A 20,925-nucleotide genomic window follows, 5' to 3' on the forward strand; every position below is an offset into this window, starting at 1 on the left:
ACCGTGATCCAAGCCAATCCTCCGTCACAATTAAGTCACACACTCTTTTCACCAGTCCCATCAGACTGTTGCATTCAGCTGAGTAAATTAATTAGATCTCTTCTCATGCAGCATCTGTCTGCTGACAAAAACCAACACCAGGAATATTTCCTGCTCAATCTCTTGACTCTGATTTGTTCTAGCTGAGGACGCTTGATCCCAGGAACTGTAGAGAAGAAAATATACCTGACTTCGCTCACAATAGATAACTTCAAGTGCATTTCAATCAAGCGGCACCTCATTTATTTGTAGTGTCTGTGGAGAAGACAGTGCTGTGGGAATGAGCAATGACTGACTGGAGGTTAGAGATTAAAACTGACAAGAGATTGGTACTTTTGGCGAAACGGGGTGGGAGGTGGGGAGCGGGGTGGAAAACACAACTAGAAAACGAAACTATCGGCTGTGACAAACACTCCCCGCACACTTGAAATATGCCTGCCGAGGATTTGTGGATGTTTTAGATAATTACCCATTTTTCATCTCTGCTCGCCTCCTCCTCCTCCTCCTCCTCCTCCTGCCCCCTCCTCCGTATCTTTTAATTTACGCCAACCATCCTTGCAATATCGGGAGATATGAAAATGAAAAATCAGGCAGTCATTAGTCAAAGCAGCCATCCATTCAACAGGTAGATATGACCAGCACTCATACAGTCAATATTAGCTCACATACGGCTAGCCACTGCAATTCAGGGCCTGGAGCCCTGCAGCTAATTTTGCCCTCCGGTAAACAACAAACCACACACAAACATACAGAGACATACAGGAGCAAACCGTGCATTTACACACATCCAGATAAATAAACATATGCTGTATACACACACACACACACAGATCCATTGCCACTGAGCCATTGCAAAAGCACATTCACCCTCCACTAGCGTTCTGCCAGGAACATCTGCATTAAAATGATGCACCGGTGTTATTGTGCACTTACAGCCGTGCGCCAGAGGCACTTGTGCTGAGCCGGTTATAGCAGGGGATTCAGTGGCCGGCGTCAGGAGATGGAAATCAAATAATGAATACATTTTACATCCTGACTCATTTAATTTTCTCCATGGCTCAGGGAGAAGGAGTCTTGTCTGGAAGCCAGCAGTGATTTCCTCTTTCATGTAAACGCCACCAAACGTGAAAGTGCTCTGGCGCAAAACACACATACACGCACAAAACACACAAGCGCTAGTGCGCATTCATATTCACACACAAAAAAAAAAAAACCCCAATGTTTTGTAAAGTAGCATATCTGCTCACGCCGTTGATTTGGATCCGTTCCTCGTCTGAATATGGTATTATTGCAGGGATTCAAGAGCAAACCAACACATAGAAATGTAAATGAAAGTTCTCATTAAAAGATGCAATAGATGTAATCAAACTATACGAAATGTAATCATATACCACAATGACATGGTTCCAGACTAAGAGGTGTTTGGAGAGTACCAAACGTGTTAGCATATAATTATGGTCATTTTGATGAAGCATGACATGTACCATGAAGGCGTAATCCTTACATTTTGTGTACATATATGATACAAAGTCAGTGTGTTTCTCCTCTGACTATAATTTAAAGCAAACATCAAGAATCTACGTTTTCCTAAAATGTGTCCACGTAGCTATTCCAAGAATGTAACGCCATAAAGCCAGCCACTTCCAGCAGCAGTGACAATAGTTTGTTTGAGATAAAAAAGGAAAGTTTTAATGGGGTAGCATGTCCAGCAGCATGGATAAACAGGCAAAAAAAATTAAAATAAAAAAACAAAAAAAAAACTCAAAGTGCAACAAAAGGGAAGCTGAAGAAGACATTTCGGTCCTGCCTACAGTTTGTGTTGCAATCGTTTTTTATCGAGTAGGACAAAATTTACATACGAGATATACAAGAGTACGGGATCGTGGGGTTTCTTTTTTTTTTTTTTAATATTAATCTGTGGATTTGTAAGCCTTTAACAGACGGATGGTAGTGGAGAGATGACAAGAAATGAGTGGCGACAGATGGGGAATGACATGCGTCAAAGGTTCCCAAACATAGGGGAACCGGGGAATGTGGTAGTTCATGGTCGGGATCTTAACCCCGTCAGCCAACTGGGGGGCGCCCAATGAGGTAAAGTCAAAATACAAAACAAATAACAAATGAGTGAGGATGTGTCGTCTCGACAGAACCAAAACCCGAAGCCACGACTCAGGACCGTGTGGAGAAAGGAGACCTCAAGCTCGCTGAATGCCGACCAGGTGTGTCTCATACTGCTGATGACGCTGCAACAGAGATCCAGGAGCAGAGAGCAGGGCACGCAGGACTCTCAGAACTGTGATCTCTGAGAAGCGATGGATAAATGCTGATCTTCAGAAACGGTACTTTTAATCCAGTCCTGTATTACAAAACCATACATTTCAGGCAACGGCGTCCTCTGCATCACCCAGGTATCGACTGGTGAAATACAAGAAATGAATGCTTATTTCCCCAAAACTAACCATGTTTAGAGAATAACTGTACGATGACAAGAAGAAACTGAAAGTGCATATGGGGTAAGTCTGAGTTTTGGCCATTTGGCCATTTGGCTTCTTGAAGCCACATATAATTGGATTCTCCCTCTTTTTCTTTACTTTCGCCATCAGTCTCCTTCATTATCTGTCCCTTATTGTCAAACGTTCTCCATTTCACTTTGACTCATCCTCTGTAATCTTCTTGCTTTTCTTTCATTCTCTGAAGTTTTGTCTTGTCCCCTCCTTTATTTTCTCTCCCTCTCTTTATATCTCTGGTGCTCTATTTCATTGTCGCTTTCAAGTTTGCCTCTTTTATTTTCTGCCTTTTGAACTCCTCTTTCACTCGCTCCTCTTGCTCTCTCACGCTCCCCCTTTCGTTCACTCTGTCTCTTTCTGAAACAATAACCATCCTTCACGAGCCGCTGGCGTTCACACAGTCGAATACTCATGGTATGCTGATTACGCAATACCCCCCCCCCTCCATCTGCAAACGCAGTCTGGTTACGCTGCAGCGCCGTAGATCCACCGACGCGGAATTTCAGAGAGTGAAACCATTTTGGGAACTTTGGGCCCTTTTTGTTATCGTTCAGCAATTGTGTTCCCCGTGAGATTGTCAATATAATCCTTCAGTGAGTGATGAGCTTAAATAGCCAGTCAGCAAAGCGGTCATTTTTCAGTGCCTTGTTTCAAGGTTCAATAATCATTTCTACACATCATACAATCTATCAGCAAGGCCCCTCTGCCCTTAACCAAGGTGACTTACAGTATGTCTTGATTTACAACAATCAATACCTCATCAGAATTATTCACTCCCTTTGACAAACAAATCAATGCATGTACTTTAGCCCCACACCGACATCCGAGCAGTCTCTCTGAGCTCACTGTAATTCCATGACAAAAAAGAGGCCCACGTTGCAGGAGACAGCTCCCCGGACTCGCATTTAGCTCCTTACTTTACGTTGTACGTAATTAGGGGGAAGAAATAAAGGCAGGAAATCCTAAGAGACGTAAGGAAGGGGGTGCACGAGGAGAACGGTGAGTGAAACTGCATCTTTCACTCATGGGAAAATGGAGTCTTTTCCATGTTTTATTTTCACTTATTCATGAATAAACTGTGTGAGGAGAGACGACAGCCGCCATTCGCACTCAACAATCATCTGTTCTGTAGTATAAGTCATTTCATAATATTAGTTCGGGCTGCGTAAGGGCGGACCTATGCGCACGCACGTCACTTTGTCATGCCAGCCGCACTCGACTCAAGCTGTGTCTATACACCTGAGGACAGCTTCTTCTTGTGTGGGATAAAAGATGACTCCCGTCTTGTCCCGGTAAGCTGTTTATGCTAACGTGCGGTTAAGCATTTAGCACAAACGCTGATTTGCTATTAGAGACAATGAAGTGCAGAGGGTTCAGCCACTTCCTGTTAAGATCAACTGCACTGTGTGACATAACACGCAGTATGTCTACACACGTTTTTACTCCAGGTTTATGCATGCGAAGAAGGTCCTAACTATAAGTTAAAATGCAGTCATTTTAAATGATGTGGAATCAGTGGTTAAATGGAACTTAGACATCCGGAGGGTTTCATTTCTAGCCACAGTTTGTCCAGTTTGATTGTACGCGACTAGACGCGTTTTTAACCTACCAATAGCTAAAGCAGCACTTACTGAGAACTGTCAGTTGTTCTAAGAATAGGCGCCGGTTTTTGAGGAGCGAGATGCCTCAATTCACAGGACATGTCATCACACGTGTTTACCATGTGGCCCCCTGAAGAATCTACGAAAGCTGTCCGGCATCTCAGATTTCTCTCGGCCCCCACTTCTCCATGTGGATTTATGCGATGTGACTCATGATTGAATGCGCTTTACTTGCTCTACTTATGTAATAAAAAGCCCATCATCTTCCTTGAGCTCTTGCCTGCGTGTCCCCTCTCCACGGCTGTGCGTCTGTTCACTCACGTCTCCTCCACGCCGAGTTTCCTAACCTTCAGATGGACTTTTGTGTTGGGTTTTGTTCTACTCTACAAGACAAAATAATCCCTCAAAGGACTCAAACTCTTAAGTGAAATCAGTTCCAGGTTGCTAATGCAGTCTGTCAGTATCGCTCAGTGGCTAGGGGAGATAAAGCTATTTATGGAGAAGACAGGAGATGGGAGAGCCTCGCTTTTCTTTCCCCGCCCGTCCTCCTCTGAGGTCCTGAGACCGCCATTTTATTTAGAAACAGATTTGAGGACAGGCAGACATAAAGACCTGAAGGTAAACACAATCAAGCCCCATCTGTCAGCAGGCAACATAAAATCCATCCCATTTGTACTTGCGATTCATTTATTTTCGTTTTCCTTATGTTAAATATTCATGTCAAACTGGATTTCACTGTTTGCTTTCTAATGTTTAGCTTCAAGCAACCAGGTCTCTGTGGTGCTGTTGGCAAAATAAAAGTCTGGTCTCCTGTATTTCTCCGTCCTGCATTAGTAGTGTAAACAGCAGCAGCCGTTACAAATGTCCCTCCTTTTACCCTGCTTCCACTTCCATTGCAGATGTTTTGTTCTTGAAAATAATGCAATAGCTACCCATTTTTATCGTCTCGCAAGTTTAAAGGTGCAACAAATTTCCTCCGCCTGGCGTACTGAAAGCTATGTTTCCCTCTTTTTCTGTGACAACGATCATTGATCCTTGTCACAGAAAAAAAATGATTCAATGATCTGGAAATAAAACAAGACATGTTATACCAGCTGTTGTTGGACAAACAGTGCCAGTACAGTAACCCGGATTTACTCGCAGTTCACGTTTTATGAATTTTTTTTATTTGTCTTTTATAAAGTTGAATCTGAGCTGTGAATTTTGTGCCGGTTTTCTTTCACAGTGCCGTGTGTTGAATTTTATTTTCATTTTGTGTCTCTCTTGCTGACTGATGGAGAAACAGTTTTTTGGAACTGCAACACAATCATACTGCATCTGCACACGGGAAGCTTATTACTGTTATTATAATAAATAATGTAGTCATATAAACTTATAAAGTGTTTATATTATTTTGTCCAACCTCTACCAATCAATGAGGGTCGGCGTAATGGCAGAAATACCTCTCTGTATAATACAATACAGTTCAAAAGCATCACAAACTACAGCTTTCAAAATGATCATAAAGTTGAGTCAACACCTCTCTAAAACAGTTCCAGCACCAGCTGAACATTATAACCTTCACGAAGGAAGGATTTATTGTGGCGCCGTTTTATTAGACTGCACGAGTTTTAGCTAGGTAGACCTATTAAACTGCCAACTGGGTGTACTTCCTCTGACATTGTTACACAGGAGGAAGACATCAAATTAAATTCTCATTTCATTAAGTATGTATGTGGTCTTTTGAAAATTTGCTTTTTAAACCCATTTCCCAAGTTGCGCCTCTGTTTCCGAATCAAAACAGAGATGGCAGCCTCCCAGCGACCTAGAATGGAAACAGAGTCGCGAGTCGGTAAACAGGTTAAAAACCTCTCTCGTCATGCGGCAGACAGAATATTGTTTTTCATCCAGATGGTTAGAGGAGTCCTTGAGGGTTCTGGAAATACCATCGGAACAGCGTTTGTTTTTTTTCAAACGACCTTTGAGTTTTCCAGACATTGCTGGTTAATTATCTTTCAGAGAAACTGACGGTTATCTTTATGACCCAAATGTATGCTAATACATGAAAGGCTCAAACCGGGACCAAGTGTGTGATGTGATATTTAACAAGAACCCAATAACAATCTGAAGCCACTTTTAATCTCACTTCGCCAAGGCCATTTTAAAGTGCTCTCTGTCAAGTCAATTTTATTTCTATGGCCCAAAATCACAAATTTACCTGAAGGGCTTTACAATCTGTAAAGCACAAGGCACCCTCTACCTGTACACTCTATCCATGCCTCTCGCAGACTACACACAGACTCACACGCTACATAAATATTAGAGTGGACCGATCAATCTAAAAGTGTGTTTAGTGCAAAAACGACTCGAGACTGTGCTTCACGTTGGCCAGTCCATCGTGGCCCAGTAATTAACCATGATCAAGTAACGGTACAAACTGTAAATATTGAATTAATTGCCAATTATTAGCCAAAATCAAACCACACCCGCACTAAAATCTTAAATCCTGACCCACCAGTTTGGCTTGATGTTGGAGGGAAAAATGCGAAAAATTGACGGTGTTCAGATAGACTTTCCAAAACTTCACCGGCTGGCAAAATCTCTAATATCCTTCACCGGTTCAGAAACAGTGTTACCAACAAGATAGCAACACAACTTAGCCATCACTTTTTGCTTGGATGTAGAAGCTGCTGCTCTTGGTAGCTTCTCCAGGAACTTGTATCCGGTGCAAATCCTCGTTTCCTTTAACAGGATCACCAATGAAAGGGCTACCGGTCTTATTTTGTTAAAGTAGTAACGGGGCTAGGCGAGATCCTGTTAGGACAGCAAATGGGGATTTGTTTTTTCGTCTGTGCTGAACTTTTTCCCCAATACAAAATAATTGCAGTAGTGTGGAGAGGGTTAAAACTGCCTCAGACACATTTACATTTTATGGTGAATGATTTTGAGAATATAAACAAATACAGAATAAGAAGTAATATTTTTCAGAGTTACATTTTGGTCCACTCTAGTCTCTCTCTCTCTCTCTCTCAAAGAGGCCTAGAGGGCCCTAACAGTTTCCATTCGACATCACAAACAACAACCTGAATCAATACCTCTGTGATTAGTACTCATTCATAAAGACAGTGTTGGTTGCAGAACCATTGCACTGGATTGCGTTAGACTGTACTGGTGTTCCCATTATTATGTCCATTCCTTTTAGGTGCTAGTTTCAGATAAATATCACAGGAAGCAGACAGCAACAGACAACAGTCATCTCAGTTTTCATCTTGCGCTACGGTATATTAACTAAGCATCGACTTCAAAATGTTTAACACGTTTTATGTTGATGTTTCACGTTGTATTGCAGACATCAAGTGCCTCCTCCCTTCTAATAAAGAGACAGATCCTCTGAGGAGATGGATCTACAGGATCCGGCAGCAGCTATTCTGCAGGTTACAGGTCGTACACAGCTTCGTAGCACATCCAGCGACCTGCTTTGTTCTGCCCTTTCCTCCCTCCTGCCATTTCTCTGCTTCGTTTACGTGGCTTCTTGCTGCTGGATATTTAAAGACATCAAATGCATGTGAGGCTCTGACAATTAGGGGGGACTGTTGCTGGGTAATTAGTGGAAAGAAATTGAGCCTCCAATTTCCCCCGCACCCAAGAGAACACACCCCGCGTACACACTCGCACGCCGACACACATGCATGCATGCGTGTACACAAACCCACTTAGAACAAAAACATCAGAATCAGAGAGGCTTTTTTTATCTTTGTCTTGATGGTTGTGAAGGGACGCAATGTTGCTCTTGTGACTAACTGGGCAGGAGAGAGACCAGAAATAACTAGACACATAAAAGCTCACACATACAGTACATATAAAGTACACAGACACTGTGGTGGAGGGGATAAGTGATGGAAAGAAAGACAGTTTGAAGAAAATAAATAAGGAAAGCAACATGTCAGAGGAGAAAAAAAGAAGAAAAGGCAGGGAAATGGGACAGATAAAACAAATAAGAGGCAATGATTGGCAAGGAAGAAAATAAGACAAAAGAAAACACCAAAGAAGGGACGGAAGACATAAAGAAGCAAGGGTGGAATCAAGGAAAAAAATAAGTAGGATGGGAAGAAGGTAAGAAATTAGAAAGAACGGGGATTAAGGAAGGAAAAGGATTCATGGAATAAAGATGGAATGAAAGACAATAAAAAGCAAGACTGACAAAGACTGACAGATAAGAACAAGAGAGAGAAATGAAGTAACAAGCAAGAAAAGGAAGGAGGAAGGCAGAAAAAAAGGATGGAGGAAACAAAAAACAAAGAAGCAAATTAGGAAAAAAAGAAGAAAGCACAGAGAGAGGGAAGCAAAGAAGGAAAGTAACAAGGCACGGAGGCAATTTCTTGACCTGACAGTTTGTCGTCTTGAATGAGGCTTGTTTACCTTCTTCCTTTGTACATAAACATCTTAACAAAGTATTGTTTTTGAACTAAGAAAGATATATACTAAAACAAGATTCAAATATACATTATTTACCAAAGATACAACATATGCGGCACTACTGTAAACAAGCATATGCATAAAAATGCATTTGCTGTCCATCTGTCCACACACGCGCAAACACACACGTTAAAGTGTGTCTCCCAAGGCTAAACAAGGGCAGTGAAGACTGTCATCAAACCACCAAAATGAGTTGATTTGTTTAAGGTGCTGAGATGAGGGAGGACGCAGCAGGTCGTCCTCTGGCTCCAAATCAACTTTACTGACTTTAAGGTGACGTCCTCTGTGCTCTAATGTAGTTATGCATCATGTGCGTGCGTGTGTGTGTGTGTGTGTGTGTGTGTGTGTGTGTGTGTGTAATTGAAGTTTGTATGGGCTAGGTTTTAGTCTAAGTAATTCATGAGTGCTTGCTGAGGTAGTGGGGTGCTGTGAAGAGAAACGCCTCAGAGCTTCTTCTGCTCCCTGCTGCAGTATTCATCACTACACCTTTCCTTAAAATTCATTATTCATGTTTTACCAGCTTTCTTGTACAAGTGTCCGTCACCATGGCACAGGCTTCTGATGGAGACCTGTTCCTGCCCGCTCTCGATCAACACCTCCCGTCTCTCCCCCCCTCCGTCCTCCCATTGTCTTTCCATGTTTTCTTGCTTTGTCATGTCTCACCTCCCTGTGCTCCTCTTCCTCTCTTTTGCACTTCTTTTCTTGCTTTGTACCTTTCCCTCTGTCACCATCTCTTCCTGTCTCCATGTGTGTCTTGCAAGTAGATATGCAGTGGAGAGAGAGTAAGAGATAGCGTCACCAATGCGTCGCATTGGCCTGGCGAGATTATGGACGGTGTTGGATGAAATAGGGCAAACCCCTCACCTCAGCTCGGGTTCGGGTCTCAAATTTGGCGGTTCCAGTCAGGTTCTGCCAGGTCAGCTCTTTAAGTCTGAAAGTCTTAAAGTTTTTCTCTGCAACTATTAAATATTCAACACTACACAAGCGACTATCAAAGTTTTAGATGGAAAAAAGAGAAAACATTCTTCTAGATTATTTTAAGAGTTTAACATTCAAAACCTCAGTCAATCTGCTTCATCATGTCTGTGCTGGAGCAGTTTGATCACATTTTATTCACAGTGATGGCAACAGAAGCAAACAACCCAACAACTGTCATCACGTGATGGTTCAAATCTTGTTAAATCCTGACTGGTGCACATAACTGTTTGAAATCAACCCTTTTCAACTGAGCCCTACATTTTCAGGGCCTAAAGACACGGGCATGGCCTGATCTGGGTCTCAGTATTAATTAATCATTTGTTTAGTCTATTAAATGTCAAAAGATACAATGATATAAAAAGGAGAGAGGCTTTTGAGAAGCTGCAGTGAACAACTGGTATTTTTAGCCGCGCCGGCAAACATCTGGCCCCGGCATTGATGTTCCAGACAGGATGAATCGTCAAAATTTTAATTCTCCCCGTACTTTGGCCTGTGAAATAATATACCCGCAAAACGAACGACTCTCCATCAGCCTCAGTTCTACTTTGCAGTTAGTGCTAATTAGAAAATGTCAACATACTAACTCGCCAAACTAAGGTGGTGAACATGGTAAACATTATACCTTCTTAACATCAGAATGTCAGCGTCGTCATAGTGCCCATGTTAGCATGCTGACCTCGGCATTTAAGACTAATTCAGCCTCACAGAGCTGCTAGCGTGGCCCCAGACCCTTAGTCTGGTTGCTTGATAAATCACTTAAACAATAAATCAATTACCAGAATTGTTCATTATTTTCTGACAATGCAAAGTTTAATTTGTTCGAAACTGGAGATGAATGAAAAGAATGTATGTATTTATTTATTCTTAATGTGTTAATTTGTTAATGATGATAATAGTATTGTGCTATTTATTATTAATCACTATTTATTACTATTAATTCATTTAGTCTATTCTTTCGGAGGGAGAAGTTAATCCAGTCACCATAAAATGAATAAACCACTAAATGGTGTACATGCAGAAACTACTGTGGCAGCCAGGAGGGACCATGTCTGAGTGAACCATTTACATGAGGAATACTCGGGTGCAGGTGCTTTTTGTGACATAGCAGGCAAGACGGAATATACTGAAAGTGGGAAGGGTACAAACTCCCTCCATTACAGGTTCCTGTAATTAAGGTCAGAATATCAACGTTTAAAAGCCCAGAACTGCCACAGGTGAAACGAAAGAATGTAAACACTTCATGGAAAAGGTCTGACAAGTACATTTATCACAGTTTTACATATATTTACAAAATGGCTTCAAAGCCGGGTCATATTGGGTTAAATCCAAGCGGCATTTACCAGCAATAAAACAGATCTGGTAGCGCTTTGACATGTTAGTTTTCAAAACGACATGAGAAAACTGGATTCTGAATTCCTGAAGAGGTCGCTGTCAAAAAAATAAATAAATAAATAAAAATGTTAAATGATCATTAAGTAGTCTGGAAAATCATAACAACATCTGCCAAGCATGCAAACTGTATCTAGAGAGAAGAAGAATTCAGCTGAACACATGTTCAAACTAACGACTACATATTCAACAGATCCAGTGAACATAAGGCTGTGTGATATCAGTACCTGGCGTAGTAGGGTGGCCTCTGCGGCAGTGCTCGCCCTAGAGATATAGTTACCTCAGAGTTTAGGACATATTCACTGATGCCCCCGCATCACCAAATGTCCCCCCAGATTGAGTCTCGCTTTCACGTTCTTTTGCATTATCTTGTCTACAAACTCTGCAGGACTGCCGCTATGTCCCTACAGTATCCTGCTTGAGGCTACACAGATAGGCCACAGAAGAAAGGGGGGAAAAAGAAAAAAAAAAAAAAAAAATGTGGTAAGGTGCTGTTCCACCAAAAGTTTCCTGAATAACTTCAGTATTCCTTAACATGACGAAACACATCTCTGGAACTTTAGGGTAGAACGCCATTCTTCCAAAACGTACACCCTCATTTGGTGTTGCAATGGTGACGGAGAGTGATTTTGTTCATCACTCTCTTATTCAGGTTTTCACGTTAATTTTGTAACCCATCAGCATAGTCAGCTCATAGTTCTCCTGCTCTGCCTACGTTAGCGCATGCTTTTAGAAACAGTGCCCTGTAATTCCACTCCAATGGAAACTGATCGGAGAAATTCAAGTTTTTGTCTTTTTTAACTGATTGGAGAAGCAAGGATGGCACATGTAAGTAAACAACATGGAGAATTAAGCATTAAAATGCACTCATTTGTTTATTGTACTGTATTCACAATGCCGAAGACACCGCTGACTGAAGAACTGGACCCACAGGGGCATGAGTCGACTCTGATAAACTTTTAACAAGAGCCAAAACAGTGTGCACTAGAAAAAGTGTCTCAGAAGTAATCTTGGTTCATATCGGCACATTGGTCAGCCTGTTGTTTCAAGCTAGTAACACTAATTTCTAAAAGATTAAAAATAGAAAACTGCAATGGCAACAAGTGGGATTCTCTCACTTCAATAGTTGAATTTTGAATTATTTCAAATGAAATTGTGTCTTAAGGTCTGAATATAAGACCAAATCACCTGTTTTGCTGGATGTTTTTCACAGTGTGGAGCCTAACTGTAATCAATAATATCATCTATGCACTGAAATCCCACCTCTTCATGAGCCTTGTAAATGCTTTATTGATGTAGACCTTCCCAACAGTCCTTTGGCTCCATATACTCGATATGTTCTTTGCTTGTTGTACTAAGGCAGGGTAGACGGACCATGAATGCGTCTGTGAGTATCTAGTCTCCATATCCACTGAATCTCATTTCAGTAATTCAGTCAACAAACGCTGAAGAGTGATGATCCAGAAAATACAGGGGACCTCGAAATGCAATCATCCTCTCGTCCGAATTTCCTTTCGCAGACATAATCCAGTAACACCATCCGAGGTGTGAACATCTCGGTGACAAATATTAGTTCAGACGCAGGCTGTGATAGTCAGTCATTTCTGCTCCTTGATTCAGAAGAAGTCGCCGTTGGCACAGATCCCCTTCGAACCCCTAAATGCAATTGCCCACACTGGATCTCCATATGAACAGTACATGCAGTTATTCTATCTGACAGGGAATAAACCACACACCAAATTAATATACAGTATAGCAGACTTCCAAAAAAAAAAAAATGGACAATGTGGACGCAAAGCAGACCTTCACATGCAGGGGAATGGTCCATATCCGATGCCATTGTACCATTTCAACTAAAAAGAATCAAATTTTGTTATAAAATTTTACCAGAATAAGCCAACAAATAACTGAGGCGTTTGTACTATTCGGCATGAGAGAAAATGAAAGGTCGTGCATCTACAAACTTAAACAGAATGAGTCGAGACAGAAAATGAATAATCGAGACCGATCATGACGAACTCAGTGTAAAAAGACGCTGGATGCTCCGTGGTTCTAGAAAAAAATGCACTTAACATTAAACACCTCTGGCTTCAGAGCTGCAGTGCCATTCGTTCCTAACCTGGTACTGAGCAGATATACACAGTGAGGGACATTGCTACAGACTCTGGATGATGCATAGTGAACAGGACAGAGCAGTGCCAGTCCTGACTATTCAGACAAAGCTGGGTGAAGCGTCAGCAGCCCAGTAGCGGACACGGTTTCGTTTAAAAATGAGCATCCAGCAGACCACGAGAGTAATCCGGCACAGCAAAATCTGCCAGATCACTGAGACCGAGCCGTTCCTCTCCGAAGTACAGAATCTATGTGGTTCGAGAGGAGCAGGGCAGAGGGAGAATGCCACGAAGAAGCAACACAGCAAAGTCAAAGTAAAAGCAGTCCTACCTCTTAGTCAGATGCCAAAATCGCAGTCTCGGATAAGTCAGAAAACCATGGAGCTGGTTAAGCAGCTGGTGCTCCTCGACATAAAGTGATACAGGAATTTTCAGCTCGTCAGAAAGGAACTCCTAGGATCCCCAATTTCTTCAGAGCCTTTCAGTGATTCTGGGATAATCTCAAGTCTGGTTTAGAGGCTGGAGTCCAGCAGAACCAGAGGCAGACAGCTCATTTCCATGTGCAACGCTTCTGACATGCTTCTTCTTCCCCTTTGGGGGAGCGGGGTGCCTCTTGCCAGGGTAGAGAAGTGGTCAACAGCAGCACGAGTACTGACAGTTGTGGTAGTAATATTCCTGACTGTGGAAAGAACCGAGCATCCTTCAGTGGAGAAGAAGATGATCCAGCGCACCAGAACCGCAGAGCGCACAGCCAGCGCAACACACTCTCGGTCGCTTAAATCCCCCCGAAATGGGCTGATTCTAGGCAGGAGGCAGGCAGATCGACACAGCACAGAGGAGAGAGGTGCTGTTGCATTAACATTGCTCTGAGTCTAGTTTTCTTGTTTAAAAATGAAAAAGAAAATTCACCACTAGCGCTCCAACAGAATCACCACCAGAATCATCTCCTCTCCGGGGCTCCTCAAGTCTGCACAGGACCGAGTGTGACTGAGACAGAGAGGGGAGACGGCGAGAGAGGGGAGCGTGTATGCATGCATGCATGTGTGTGTGTGTGTGTGTGTAAATGTGTGTGTGTAAATGTGTGTTTGTGAAAGAGAGGAGGATAGGCGGAGAGAGGAGAGCGGAGTGGCAGACGGGCAGGAGGCTGCAAGCGCAAGTGCAGCCAGAGAGCGATGTGAAAGAGGAGAGACGAAATGTGGGAGAGGAGGATGTTCGGAGGAGGAGGAGAAAGGTTTGGGGGGGGGGTAAGAGAGTGTCAGAGAGAGAGAGAGAGAGAGAGAGAGAGAGAGAGAGAGAGAGAGAGAGAGAGAGAGCAGCTCACACTGTCAGTGACTACATTAACAGCGCTGAGTAGGTGGAGTTTTCCTTGCAGCAGTGGAGGGGGGATCATGATTTGAAACCCAAAAGAGAGAGAGAGAGACACACACACACTTATGAGAGAGAGAGAGAGACACAGAGAGAAGAGGATACAGAGGCAAAGAAAAGCATGAGAGGAGTAAGACAAGACGGAGGAAAGAATCAGGGTGTTTAGAGGTTGAAGAAACCTGTGAGGAGTGACAGTTGCTGAGGGAGAGAGAGCAAAGAGAATTAGTGGAGAGAGAGAGAGAGGAAAGGCTGTGGTGTGTGTGTGTGTGTGTGTTTGTGTTTGTTGTGGGGCAGCAGAGTTCCCAGCTGCAGTGATGCTGGCAGACTGACAGGCCTCCTCTCGCCAGGGGTCGTAAACATCGATTAGAATATTTAAAGACGCACGCGCTCACGCATCAAAAGAAAACACACGGACACTTAAAGGCTTTGGCACACACTCAGACACACTATAGCCACGGATATGCACATACACAATACACTACATAAATGTACTTTATGGACTTGCATTCACATGCCCTTTGTAAATCTTATTTTTTTATTTTTTTTTATTAAAATACATTTGTTCTTTTTATAAATACTACTTTTTTTTTTAAAATCAATTTATCCTCATATTTTATTCTAATTCTAGATCATTTTGTTTTCTTATATTTTAGTCCTAATATGTCTCTAATGGACTTTGTATTTCATTCATCATATTTTCCAACACACATCAGCTGTTGCTGTACATGGATTCAACTATTAAACAGGCTGAGGTTACTTGTAATGAGATGTGCTGTATAAATATCATTTCCTTCGGTGGGAATTATGTGTCTGTAATTTCCTCGAACGTATCTTTGGTATTTCTCTGCAGCGTCATCCCTTATCGGCCGACAAAGATGCCAAAACAAACGTATCTGTTTTGTTTTTCTTTGTCGTCGTAAAATGGACATAAATTTAAACCAACATGGATACGCACAATTGCTACACACACTCTACACAAACCCGCGCGCGCACACACACACACACACACACACACACATACACTAATACTTTACACAGACTGCCTAATTTGCTGAGAGGGAGACGACACAGAAATCATCAATACTTGTTATGAAAATAATACTGTCCTCTTGCTTTAAAGTGATGAGTTTCTAAAAATCTGCTCAGGGCTCAATTCTTTTCATTGTCAAAACACATGTAATGAATTTTGTTTTTTGAAAACAGCGGGTCTGAGCAGCACATGCAATTATACAGATTTGCTTTACTTATGCTTCCATAAGCAGCTGTTGATATTAACAGCTGGAGTCGCTGCCTGCCGTTGATTATCCGCTATGGATCTGCCACTGACGGCTTAGGGCTTGTCAGGACACAGTTTATGGTGGAAGGAAGGTAATCATTACTGGTGACCTTTACCCGTAACCACGCGATAAACTGGTTTGTCCATACATGAGATAATCTCTTTTTATTACCACGGCAGCTACAGCGGCCTGAGAGTAGGGGAGAACGGGGTTAGTTCTGACACCCTGGGTTCAGTATTAACACTCCAGCAGTACCTCAGTCGAAAATAATTATGAACCATGTGACTTACTGCTTCCGTCCTCAGTTGCACACCCTGCTTTAAAGAGAACATGCCACACTTTTTTCCGCTGATTATCAATGTAAGTACTGTTTTTGGGGTACATGCGCTATCACTTTTTACCGGACTTCATGCCAACGTGGCTAGCTCCTATCAGAGATGATGCGATCAGCTAGTTAATGATGTTTTCTGATATGGAAAAGTGTGGGAATCAGTTGTAACACATTTTATAAATCAACCCACAAATGAGTCAAGTAATTGGGTCAAACAAAAAATCTATTGTTATACTCATTTCCCGGTATATTTAGTTTTACCCAACAAGACCCCACTCCCTGAAGGGGAATTCTAGCTTATTAGTACAGCTTGGGCATTCATTTCATAGTTTTGGCCATCATTTTAATCAGTAATAACAAGACTGTACTGTAATGTACTCACCAGGTTAGTTTCTGATATCTGGGAAGAACACAGCACAATTGCTAAGTCTGATTGTTCAAGAGATAACATTCAACAAGTCGGGTTGACAAATAACTTCAAGGTTAGTCAGACTCATAAGGGACAGAAAAATAAAGACCAAGAGTGAAATGATTACCTCAAACGTCCACTGTAAACATCCTTCACAGTTTACAGACCCCCACATTCTGGTTCAACTTTGACCTACTGTACTTACCGTAGTTTTGAGAGCTCACAGTTTTCCAGTTGAATGCCAGATAAAAAGGGGCCTAGATAATCTGGTTAACTGTTGCATAAATGTAAATAAATGAATTCCAGTTAAGCTAGCACTGAACCAATCAATGTAGCTTTCAACTGGGGTTACAACTCACTGCACTCATTGCATCTAACCCCGCATGCCGGATCAATTGCAATAACGCAGAGAAAACATGTAGCTGTATTTTATCTGAGACTATCAACTTTCTACTGAAATTTGCTTTCTATAAATTCTGGAAACGTCTTTGTTATGTCTGATCCTGTGCTCCCCAATTGTTTCGTTATTTAGTGTGGAGTTAAATCAAAGTCTTGACTCTCAGTAGAGATGAAGCTGCAGCAGCCCTGGCCAGACCCAACACACATCAATGCAAAGCTAATGCCAGTGAAAGTGTAAATTAGTAAGCTAATCACCCCATTTTTACATTTTTAAATTTGGCAGTGACACAAAGACTTCTTCCTAATTGGAATTTTATGTTTCACTGACTTAATGAAATAATCTAATGGCTCAAAATCAAGCAGTGGTTCATAACTCATGTGGTCAAAGCCAAATGAGTTTGGAATGGCTCGTGTTACTGAACTGATTTTCATTTTACAATAGAAAAACTGACGGAAGTTTGTTCTTGCAGCAGGACTGTATTTATGTTCTCCATGCACCATGATTTCTTTTCAAGAGGGGGTCATTTGTTAAGATGTCAAAAATGTTAACGTTTGCCATTTCCATGAATATTTTCCAAAAAAAGTTTTTGTTAAATGAACTATCGGATAGATTTCCATGAAATGTTGTACAGGCAGTCATGTTGCCCCGTTGATGAAACCTACTGATTTTGGTAATTCCCTGACTTTTCCTATTGCACCACCCTAAAGTAAAAATTTTAATTTTCTGCTTTGGTGTATGACTAAATGCATGGAAGTCTCATGACATCACATGCAGTTTGTGTTTAGTGTTAATTAGCAAATCTTAGCATGCCATTAGGCTAAGCTAAGACGGTGAGTATTGCAGACATTACACCCAGTAAATGTCGGGACATTAGCATTGTCATGTAATCATGTTAGCATAGCATAGCAGTAGAATTTAGCTCAAGTTGAGCCTCTCAGAGCTTCTGGCTATAGACATTTAGCAGGCATTCAGACCAAAATCAGCCCCGCATTAAAACAATGCAATGGGCCATGTTGGTGTGGGTGTATTGCCTCAGGTACTAGTGAGACAATGAAGTAAGTCCAGTTTGAGTAGCAGAACCATGACAGAAGGCTCATCAGACACCACAACACTGCACCAGGGCTTATGATACACTGACACAGGATTTTTACAACTCTGGAAAGTTATCATTGTGGGAGTTCTTTTATCTGTCATCGCACGGGTCGTAAGGTAAACAGTAGGAATACTTAGTTCAAGTTCAAAAGTAATGTACAAGGGGTACAGACAGACAGAGAGACAGACAGAGAGACAGACAGAGAGACAGACAGACAGACAGACAGACAGACAGACAGACAGAGATTGTACAAATTTGACTGGCCACTTCAGTTTCAGTAAGAGTGGAGCCCAGTTAAAGTATTTTGCTGGATGACCCCGTGTTTTTTTTTCCAGGAGCCTGTGTTGGCACCCCTGCCCCGCCGCCACGCTGGCCTCTTCAAATTAATGAAAGGACTCTATTTTATGTATTTATTTTTCCACACAAAGCCAAACTTCTGTTGTGTGTGTGTGTGTGTGTGTGTGTGTGTGAGTCACTCAATCCTGAAGAAAGTATTTTTATCATCAATATTATCCTTTTGGTTTATGGCAGACAGCTCTGTCTCATAAACACTAATGCTGAAACAATCAAAGGTCAAGACTTTAGCTTATCCAACAATATGAAATCCTATTGCTTCATGATTCTGAATGATGTGAACCCAACGTAAGCAATATATTCACTTTACTTTCAATAAAAAATGAATTCTAGGTGTTTTGTATGTTTAGAGGTCTTCTGCATTCAGATGGTGTCGATCTCACTCCTGTTTTCGCTTGATGCCTGTTGCAATAACTGTGAAACATCACTCGCTAATTCCTCTTTCCAGTCAGGATGTACTTGGCAAGTGACATTGGCTGCGACTGCTGATGGTGAAACAGAGATGGATAAACAGCACTTCGTACCAAATGGAAAGTGTGTAGCTTCGGCATAGCAACAAAGCAACAACTCATTTAAATTATGCATGCATGTAATGTTTTTCTGGCACAAAAACCCATTGTTTAATGCTGTCTTGGAAGTAGCGAACATGCAGTCGCTATACGGGAAAATATATGTTCTCTTTCTGCGTCACAGAAAGTACAAAACTGCACTAAAGGAAATTACACATGAAAGTCATTTCCATATAAAAAGAAGCGACTAATCTCACACAGTCGGTCGCACTGTAAAGTGGTTCTTTACAAGTGCAATCTGTATCAGAGCGAAAAGGTTGTAGAAATGATTGAAAAAATAAATGCTCATCACAAAAGATTCAACATCTTTTTAACTTCCAGACCCAGGCTGTAAGGATTTTATTTAATTCTCTGAAAACAAACATGCGAACTGATTGTTTCATCCGATCTGGGCTGGCGTCGTTGTTGTAGGCCTTTGACCAGCAGTGGCTTAAAACACTGCATTTTCAAAGAGAAAATTAAATTTAACACTTAATTAAATCTAGTAAAAAACTAAAATCTACTGAAAAGTGCAGTTGAAGGCAAATTTTATTTGACCCACAGGAACTCTCAGGGGACTACTTTAGTTATGTGTTTTTCATTTCAACACTCCCAAGGTTTTGAAATGATTTGTCAAATTGAAGATTTTCTGAAAGCTGACAGAGGTGTGCGCTCCTTGCCCCAATTTACATCGTTCTTGCTGGAGTCCACCTTTCCCACATTTCCCCAATGTTACAAAGTCTATAAAAGGTTATAACGATCAATGGTCATTATGATAAGACCCAGACAAATGTCAAAGAGCGGGTTTTGGTGGTCAAAAGGGCACATAATATACTCATAATTTAATAATACCTCATTGTGCAATCTTAGAAACAACTGGTTTGGGAGTTTGAAAGCACTTTCAAAATAAAACAGACTGTTTTGACTCTACTGAACTCTACCTTAGATAGCTGTTACTGGACAATCATCCAGCTGCATATTTATGCAAAGCATCTTACCAACCCACTGGTTAGTGTTTATTACTGTAAGCGACATGATAAACTCATCACCAGAAGTCCAATTATTTTCTGCAGAATCGAGGTTAAGCCCTCGAGTTAAGTTCGGACACTCCTCCGAGCAAATTTTGGGCTCAAACCGTGCCTTTATCAGATTTAAGCTTTTTCATTATTCTCCAACTGATCTGATTTCAATTTATCCACAACAATTGGTGAGATGAATAAATGGAGAATGATGGGATGAATAAGTGTTGAAGAATTTCTACTTTTCTCAGACTATTATTCCATGACAAATGCTAAGTTATTTAAAAGGAACAATGCCCACTGAGCAAAAGACAAGAAAAAAAAGTCAAATGGGCCAGAGGTGTCTTTGCTACATGTCGAAAGGCACACCGCGACTCCTGCAATCCTGTATTACATCTTAACGATGTATCTGCATTTCCTGCATAGATGCACCAATCACACAGCTCTCAACTCACCTACAGAGTTGTTAATAGTGTGAAGGCAACAATGCAAAGCATCCCTATAATAAATAATCAGAAAGTAGTCCATTAGTCATCACTAGAAGTCTTTTTCTTTGCTTATAAAATATAAATATATTCCAGTGCACTAATATTATTTCAACATATTTCCAAATACAAGACGTGTTTCCACATTTTTCTAGAAATGAGTATCTTCACAAAAGACCTAATATGATCAGAAAAAAAATGGAGTATGATTCTAGGAAATACTTGAAAAAGAAAGAAAGTGAGAGACAGAAGAGGAAGAAATCATGGAAACACAAAGAGAGGCAGATGAAGAAGAAGTGAACTTGTTGTGGGCAGAGTCAGCTAGCCACAGAGATGATGATGAAGAATGGGACGGATCAGCTGTTGACAGCCATGTTCCCACATGAGAGATGTCTAAGGATCTCATCTGCTTTCACTATCCATGCCTACCCTGTTGCTGGAGAGTGTGTATGTGAGAGAGATTGTGCACAGGTGAAACTATGTAATATTAATTAGATTATTCATTTTGTGGTATGTATATTTATGTGCTTATGTGTATTAAATGACAAAATGTTTTTGTTTGTG

General features: G+C 41.4%; 1 protein-coding gene across 2 annotated transcripts in view; it reads right to left on the minus strand.

Moving 5' to 3' along the window:
- sgcd (sarcoglycan, delta (dystrophin-associated glycoprotein)) overlaps positions 1-20,925 on the minus strand; it is a 334,653-nt gene that overhangs the window by 290,518 nt on the left and 23,210 nt on the right. The window contains exon 1 of one of the 2 annotated variants that reach the window (XM_040150169.1): positions 16,013-16,058. The exons of the other annotated variant lie outside the window; for it this stretch is intronic. The gene's annotated coding sequence lies outside the window, so the exon portion shown is untranslated. Of the gene's footprint in view, positions 1-16,012; positions 16,059-20,925 lie in introns of those variants that run through there. 2 annotated transcript variants of the gene reach the window in all.

The sequence above is a fragment of the Xiphias gladius genome, chromosome 17 (assembly GCF_016859285.1).
Source record: "Xiphias gladius isolate SHS-SW01 ecotype Sanya breed wild chromosome 17, ASM1685928v1, whole genome shotgun sequence".
Taxonomy (NCBI): Eukaryota; Metazoa; Chordata; class Actinopteri; order Istiophoriformes; family Xiphiidae; genus Xiphias; species Xiphias gladius.